Genomic DNA, 9102 nt, shown 5'->3' on the forward strand with positions numbered 1-9102 from the left:
TTTTACCCTGGAAAGGAAATTCCTTAACATATTTCACAGGAAAACCGTTTCAGCTTCGTTTTTGAACGTTTTATTGTGAGCCTGTAAAAGTGGCTTAATACCTCTGACCACGTTGTTGACAGCAGTGACCTGGGGGTCAGAAATGCTTCCAGGGGCGATCCCCATGCTGTCCCCATGTCATTTGAGCACTGTCACTATCGTTTTGGGCACTTTTTAGGCTTTCTACAGACTGCCGGGGGAGCCGCCGCAAAAATGTTCGGGTCTCCCATAGACTAACATTGGGCTCGTTGCTCGGGTCGAGCACCCAAGTATCACAGTGAGCTCGGCCCGAGCTTCGAGCACCCGAGCATTTTAGTGCTCGCTCAACACTATTCTCTCCTCATGAGACAAGTATTGTTATGGACTCTCAGGACGGCTAGAGCAGAGTAGAGGAAATGCTATGCACAGTCCAAGAAATATTATACTGATGGGGGGACCTTCACAGATTAGTGTGTTTCCACAGAGAGCCAAAGTGTGGATGTGCTGACAGTTTTTAGCCCACTGTTCCCTCTCGCCGGGGTAGATTTACACAGTCAGTGGTGTGGCAGCCACGTGGTTCTGGTCCTGGCTAGAAGCAAACAAGATAATCAGCATTGCAGGAGAGCATATAGACAGCATGCTCTCTCCATACTGGAAGACAATTCACTGTTTTTGTGAAGGAGATTATGTGAGGAAAAATGTCCCCTCAGCGTAGACTAGCATTGAAATCTCTTCTGTGAGAGAATAGGGTCTCTATCTCTTTCTTAGGCATCTTGAACCGCCCACAACTGGTTTGTACCAGTGTGCAAGTCAGAGTGTGTGCCCTGAACTGGGAGGCTCCTTCCAGCCATTGCTATGGCAGCTTGTTGTGAGGAGAATAAAATCACTTCACTTTCATATACACACATTGTCTAGTAGATTGCATTGTAAATTGTACTTTCCTGCCATGTATTATATCCCCTAACTCAGTACACACAATGGAACAAATCTACTACCACACTACAACTGTCTCATTTAGCAGCAGTAGAATGGGTACTGGGATGAAAAACTCCCCCTCTTAAGAAAAGTCGTCCTCGGCATACAGTTGGTGGGTGAAGCTTTGTACAAATGACAAAGTTAGGGATATAGAGGAAAAAGACGTAGTTACTTACCGGTAACGGGATTTCTCAGAGCCCATGACGGCACCACGGAGAGAGGGGATTCGCCCTTCAAGGACAGGAAACCTACAGACAAAAAGGGCGGTGCCTCTCTCCCGCATCAGAGCATGAGAGGCTCACCAGGTTAGTAACACAAAATTTTACAATTTAAGACCTCGTCAGACACACCACGTGGCTACAACAAGTGACTAATAAGTGTGCGCACCCACACGTGAAGGGAGGGAATGTACGGGTGCCGTCATGGGCTCTGAGAAATCCTGTTACCGGTAAATAACTACGTCTTTCTCTTTCCCCCATGATGGCACCACGGAGAGAATTACAGAGAAGTGACTCATTAGGGGGGGACCACAGCTTCCAGAACCCTTCTCCCGAAAGTAAGGTCCGAAGAAGAGGTTAAGTCTAGCCGGTAGTGATTGAAGAAGGTAGAGGGGGAAGACCAGGTTGCCGCTCTACATATCTGCTCTATCGTAGCCCTGGCCTTCTCCGCCCAGGAGGCTGCCACCGCTCTTGTTGAGTGGGCCTTCAGTTTCTCCGGGGCAGCTTCTCCACGTGAGGAGTATGATAGTGGATAAGGGAGGCCATCACATCTGGCCAGCGTGCCCTTAGAAGCTTTCTTCCCCTTACGGGGGCCCTGAAAGCAAACAAAGAGAGAACTATCCTGCCTACACTCTTGTGTCGCCTCTAGGTATCGGATTAGGCACCTTCTGACGTCTAGTGTATGCAAGACCTTCTCTTTTCGTGTTCCTAGGGTTGGGGCAGAAAGAAGGGAGGGTGATTTCCTGGGACCTGTGAAATCTTGACGCCACTTTTGGTAGATAGGCCGGGTCGGTTTTCAGAGTAACCCTATCCTCCAAGATTTGTGTGAAGGGGGGGCCTGCCGATAGGGCCTGAATATCACTAGCCCTACGTGCCGATGTGAGAGCTACCAAGAGTGCTGTTTTTAGGGACAGAATTTTTGGGGATATTTCCGACAGAGGTTCAAAAGGGGCCTCCGTTAAAGCTGAAAGGACCAGGTTCAAATCCCAGGGTGTAGTATTTCGGGATGGGATGGGTCGGGATCTAGCTGATGCTTTAATAAACCTAAATACCCATCTATTCCTAGCTAGGTCAAAGTTATAGAGCGCTCCCAGGGCCGCAACTTCAACTTTTAAGGTACTTGTGGCCAGGCCCTGCTCCAAGCCTCTCTGTAAAAATTCCAGGATAGCCGTCAATGGAACCTCCCCACCTAACCTGGAACCTGAGACTGAAAGGAATATCTTCCAGGTTTTCCCGTATAGTTTGGTGGTCACAGGTTTTCTACTTTGAAGTAGTGTGGTGATAAGATTTGGGGAGAAACCTTTGTCCTTCAGAAGAGCCCTCTCAAATTCCAGGCTGTCAAGTGTAAGCTTGAAGCCGGAGGATGGAGAACCGGACCCTGAGAAAGAAGGTCTGGAAGCTCCGGAAGGACCCAGGGGTCGGAGATTGATAACCTCCTCAGCTATGAAAACCATGCCCTCTTTGGCCAAAATGGGGCTATCAAAATTACCCTCGCTTTCTCTTCCCTGATTTTCCTCAGAACAGCTGGAATCAGAGCTGTCGGAGGAAAAGCGTAAGCTAGAGGGTAACTCCACGGGATCATGAAGGAGTCCACAGCTACGGGGTTCCCTTTGGGGTCTAGGGAGCAAAATGAGTGTGTTTTCTTGTTCCGATTGTTGGCAAACAGATCTATGGAGGGACGACCCCACATTTGTACAATCTGCCGAAAAACCGACTGACTTAACTCCCATTCGCCCTGCTTTAGTTGAGTCCAACTCAGAAAGTCTGCAGTGCGATTTTCTATCCCTTTTATGTGTAGGGCTGATAGGGATTGTAAGTTCCTCTCGGCTAAGTGAAAGATGACCTCTGTCACCTGTATTAGGGAATGGGACCATGTACCCCTCTGGTGGTTCAGGTATGCCACTACTACCCGGTTGTCTGGAAAGACCCTCACGTGGTGTCCTTGTAGTATGTGCATGAATTCCCGGAGTGCCTGCTCTACTGCTAGGAGCTCCTTCATGTTTGAGGAAACTAGTTTTAGGCATTCTGTCCAGACCCCCTGAGCTACCAGGTTGTTGAGGTGAGCCCCCGGGACTTGCATCTGTGGTCAGGATTTGGGGAGTTGGGATTGTCCAAGGAATCCCCTGGGCTAGATTGCTTATGTTTCCCCACCACTCTAGGGAAAGTGTGGTTTCTGCAGATAGCATTAACAGCCCTTCTAAACGCCCTTTTAGGGCTTTTTCTGCCTTTAGGATTTCCCCCTGAAGGGTCCTGGTATGTATTTGAGTCCATTTGACGGCAGGAAAGCATGCTGTCAGGGAGCCTAGAAGGGACATGGCTTTCCGAAGGGACATAGACGGGTGGGACTTTGCCCGCGATATCTGGCCTATGATTTTGTGAATTTTCCCCGAGGGGAGACGACACTCCTGTCTTTTTGAATCCAGCACGATGCCTAGGTATTCCTGTATCTGGCATGGTTCCGTTTTGGACTTTTCCAGATTCAAAAGCCAACCTAAGCGAGTCAAGGAATCCATGACCTTTTGCAGATGGGATTTGCAGTTTAGGAAGGAGCTGCCTATTACCAGGAAGTCGTCTAGGTATGGGACGACCAGGGTGTTCTGTTCTGTTAGATGAGCCATCACCTCTGCAACAACTTTGGTGAAAACCCTTGGGTCTATGGCGATGCCGAATGGGAGGGCCGTATATTGATATTGTTTGACCACTCCACCCATAGGAACTGCTACTCTGAGGAACTTCTGGTAGTCTTTGTGTATCGGGACGTGATAATAAGTGTCTTTTAAATCCATGACAGCCATGAAACAACCGGGAAACAGCATTTTTACTGAGGATTTTATTGTTTCCATTTTGAAGGCCTCCACCTTCAAAAGTTTGTTCAGCTTCTTTAGATTCACAATCGTCCTGTACGTCCCATCTGATTTTTTCCTCAGGAATAATGGAGAATAGAAGCCCATGCCTTTCTCCCCCCCGGGACCTCCCGAAGGGCTGCCCTCCCTACCAGTCCCCAGATCTCCTGCTCCAAGGCCAGTTGCTTCTCGCTTGAAGACCTTTCGGGGGTTATAACAAAGTTTTGCTGAGGGAATTTGAGGAACTGGAGTTTCAATCCCGATTGCATTAGGCCCAGAATCCATGAGCTGTTGGATATTAGCTCCCAGGCCGGAAGAAAGCTTGATAGCCTTCCCCCCACCGGGGGCAAATCTTCATTGAGGGGGCTTTCTGTTATCATTGGAGGGTTTGTTAAATAGGACCCCTTTGGTCTTCCTTCTCCTCTCTTCCCACCTATCCTGCTCTCTAGGGGGCTTTCTACGGATAAACCTTCTACTCAGAAAAGGTTTCCTGTAAACAGTGTTAGACAGGATAGGGAACCGCTTCTTATTGTCCCCTGCCTTATCCAAGATGTCAGCAAGGGTGGGCCCAAATAGAAACTCGCCCTCACAGGGGATGGAGCACAATCTAGATTTAGTCTGTAGATCCCCGGGCCAACATTTGAGCCAGAGGGCTCGTCTAGCCGCGTTAGCAAGCCCTACCGGTCTAGCACTTAACTTGACGCAGTCCGCCGAGGCGTCAGCAAGGAAGGCCACTGCCCCTTTCATTATCAGGATAGTTTCAAGGATTGTGCCTCTAGATGTTTTCTGCCTCAGATGAGATTCAAGCTGATCCAGCCAGACCATTAATAGTAACATAGTTTTTAAGGTTGAAGGAAGACTAAGTCCATCTAGTTCAACCCATAGCCTAACTTGTTGATCCAGAGAAAGGCAAAAAAAAACCATGTGGCAAACACTAAGCTCCACATTGAGGAAAAAAATTCCTTCCCGACTCCATACGACAATCAGACTAGTTCCCTGGATCAACGCCCTATCAAGGAATCTAGTATTTATAACCTGTAATATTATACTTTTCAAGAAAGGCATCCATGCCCTTCTTAAATTTTAGTAGTGAATCACTCATTACAACATCATGCGGCAGAGAGTTCCATAGTCTCACTGCTCTTACAGTAAAGAATCCCCGTCTGTGATTATGATTAAACCTTCTTTCCTCCAGACGTAGAAGATGCCCCCTTGTCCCCGTCTCAGGCCTCAGAGTAAAAAGATCAGTAGAAAGGTCTTTGCACTGTCCCCTCATATACTTGTACATAGTAATAAGATCACCCCTAAGCCTTCTTTTTTCCACAGTAAATAACCCCAAGTGTAATAACCTGTCTTGGTATTGCAGACCCCCCAGTCCTCTAATAACCTTGGTCGCTCTTCTCTGCACCCGCTCTAGTTCAGCTATGTCTTTCTTATACACCGGAGACCAGAACTGTACACAGTATTCTAAGTGTGGTCGCACTAATGACTTGTATAGAGGTAAAATTATGTTCTCCTCATGTGCATCTATGCCTCTTTTAATGCATCCCATTATTTTATTTGCCTTTGCAGCAGCAGCCTGACACTTTCCACTAAACGTGAGCTTGTCGTCCACCAATACACCCAGGTCTTTTTCAGTTACAGTTTTGCCCAGTGTTTTACAATTAAGCATATAATTATACATTTTATTTCCTCTGCCCAAGTGCATTACCTTACATTTATCCCCATTAAAGCTCATTTGCCATTTATCAGCCCAAGCTTCTAGTTTACATAGATCCTCCTGTAATATAAAATTGTCCTCCTCTGTATTGATTACCCTGCAGAATTTAGTGTCATCTGCAAATATTGAAATATTACTCTGTATGCCCCCTACAAGGTCATTAATAAATATGTTAAAAAGAAGGGGGCCCAATACTGACCCCTGTGGTACCCCACTGTTAACTGAGACCCAGTCTGAGTGTTTTCCATTAATAACCACCCTTTGTTTCCTATCACTGAGCCAATTCTTAACCCACATACATATATTTTCCCCTATCCCCATTGTTCTCATTTTATGTATCAACCTTTTGTGTGGAACCGTATCAAAAGCTTTTGAAAAGTCCATATACACAACATCCACTGCATTTCCTTGGTCCAGTCCAGAACTTGCCTCCTCATAAAAACTGATCAGATTAGTTTGACAGGAATGGTCCCTCGTAAACTCATGTTGATATTGGGTCATGAGGTTATTCTTCTTCAGATACTCTAGTATAGCATCTCTTAGGAAACCCTCCAGGATTTTACCCACAGTAGAGGTTAAGCTTACCGGCCTATAATTTCCAAGTTCAGTTTTTGTCCCCTTTTTGAATATTGGCACCACATTTGCTATACGCCAGTCCTGTGGTACAGACCCTGTTATTATGGAATCTTTAAAGATTAAAAATAATGGTCTATCTATGACATTACTTAATTCCTGCAGTACTCGCGGGTGTATCCCATCCAGGCCCGGGGATTTGTCAACTTTAGTGATTTTTAGACGCCGCTGTACTTCCTGCTGGGTTAAGCAAGTGACATTTACTGGAGAATTTTTGTTATCACTAATCATGTTTTCTGTCATGCGATTTTCTTGTGTAAATACGGTTGAAAAAAAATAATTTCGCATATTGGCTTTTTCCTCATCCTCATCCACCATTTCACCCAGACTATTTTTAAGGGGGCCAACACTATCAGTTTTTAGTTTTTTACTATTTATGTATTTATGTAGTTAAAGAATATTTTGGGGTTATTTTTACTTTCTCTGGCAATGATTCTCTCTGCCTTAATCTTTGCTGCCTTGATTTGTTTTTTTACATAATTTATTTAATTTTCTATATTTATTTAATGCCTCATCACTACCTACTTGCTTTAGTTCTCTAAATGCTTTCTTTTTGTCACTTATTGCGCCCCTTACAGCTCTATTTAGCCATACTGGTTTCCTCCTATTTCTAGCATGTTTATTCCCAAGGGGTATATATTGTGCACAGGTCCTATTCAGGATGTTAATAAATGTCTCCCATTTGCTTTGTGTAGCTTTATGTCTCAGGATATCGTCCCAGTTTATTGCACTAAGATCATCTCTTAACCGTTGGAAATTTGCCTTCCTGAAGTTTAGTGTCCTTGTAACCCCTCTACTACACATCTTATTAAAGGTTACATGAAAACGTATTATTTTGTGATCACTATTACCCAAGTGACCCCCAACTCGTATATTTGATATGCGGTCTGGCCTATTGGTTAATATTAGGTCTAGCAGTGCCCCCCTTCTTGTTGGGTCCTGAACCAGTTGTGAAAGGTAATTGTCTCTCATAGTAGTCAAAAACCTATTTCCTTTGCTTGAACTACATGTTTCTGTCCCCCAATATATTTCAGGGTAGTTGAAGTCTCCCATAATAATGACTTCTCCTTGAGTCGCTGCTTCATCTATTTGCTTTACGAGGATATTCTCCACTACTTCCATTATTTTTGGAGACTTTTAACAAACTCCTATCAGTAATTTATTATTTTTTCCCCCTCCCCTTATCTCCACCCACAGGGACTCTACAGTTTCATTAGATTCACATATATCCTCCCGCAAGACAGGTTTTAAGGATGATTTTACATATAAACACCCCCCCTCGATTGTTTGTACGGTCATTTCTGAACAGACTAAAGCCCTGTAAATTAACTGCCATGGCTCTCGTCCAGCCACGTCTCAGATATCCCTACCATGTCATAATTATTTTCCAACAAAATTAATTCTAATTCCTCCATTTTGTTGGTGAGGCTTCTGGCATTAGTGTACATGCATTTTATGTATCTCTCTGTACCTTTATTCCTTCTTACTTTATTGACTGTTTTAAGCCCACCCCCAATCTCTTTACTTGTGCCCAGGTCACTATCTGCACTATGTTCCCCACCTATAAAATGAATACCCTCCCCCCAATCCCTAGTTTAAACACTCCTCCAACCTTCTAGCCATTTTCTCCCCCAGCACAGCTGCACCCTCCCCATTAAGGTGCAGCCGGTCCCTAGCGTAGAGTCTGTAGCCAACTGAAAAGTCGGCCCAGTTCTCCAGGAACCCAAATCCCTCCTTCCTACACCAGTTCTTGAGCCACTTATTTATCTCCCTAATCTCCCGTTGCCTCTCTGGCGTGGCTCGTGGTACTGGTAGTATTTCAGAGAATACCACCTTGGAGGTCCTTGCTTTCAGCTTGCAGCCTAATTCCCTGAAATCATCTTTAAGGACCTTCCACCTACCTCTAACTTTGTCATTTGTGCCAATGTGCACCCTGACCGCTGGGTCCTCACCAGCCCCTTCCAGTAATCTGTCAACCCGATCAGCGATGTGCAGAACTCGAGCGCCAGGTAGGCAGCACACTGTTCGATGATCCCTGTCTTTGTGACAGATTGCCCTATCTGTTCCCCTAATAAGTGAGTCCCCCACTACCAGCACCTGCCTGGCCTGCCCTACTCTCCTATTTCCCTCCAGTAAAGAGCTGACACTCCTCCGGCTTTCAGGGGACATGCATTGCTGCAGTAGTGCTACCCCTGCACAGTCACTCCCCTCATCTGCCAACTTTGCAAACTTATTGGGGTGTGCCAGATCAGGACTAGCCTCCCTGGCACTCTTCCCTCTACCACCCCTTCTAACTGTCACCCAACTAGCGACCTCACTGTCCTGCAGCTCCCGACTACCACCCTCCCCCACATCTACCCCAGTGAGCTGCTGCTCAGTGAGCAGCAGACTCCTTTCTATGTTGTCAATGGATCTCAGTGTTGCCAGCTGCTCATTTAGATCCAGTATCTGGGCTTCCAAACGCACAACGTGCACACATCTCTCGCAGCAGTAAGCAACCCCGACCGACTGTTCAAGGAATACATACATGTGGCAAGATGTACACTGGATAGCATTGTCAATAATGGAGCTCATTTTCTAATGGGGATTGCAATAGACAGAATGATAAGTAAAAAGAAAAGTAAAGAATTAATGAAATACAGTCAGCAATTGAGTCCAAAGTCCTCCCTTCCAAACTCCCTGAATCCAAGTCACT

This window comes from Phyllobates terribilis, unplaced genomic scaffold, assembly GCF_046119375.1.
Source record: "Phyllobates terribilis strain yellow unplaced genomic scaffold, ASM4611937v1 Scaffold_3__8_contigs__length_932513732, whole genome shotgun sequence".
Lineage (NCBI taxonomy): Eukaryota > Metazoa > Chordata > Amphibia > Anura > Dendrobatidae > Phyllobates > Phyllobates terribilis.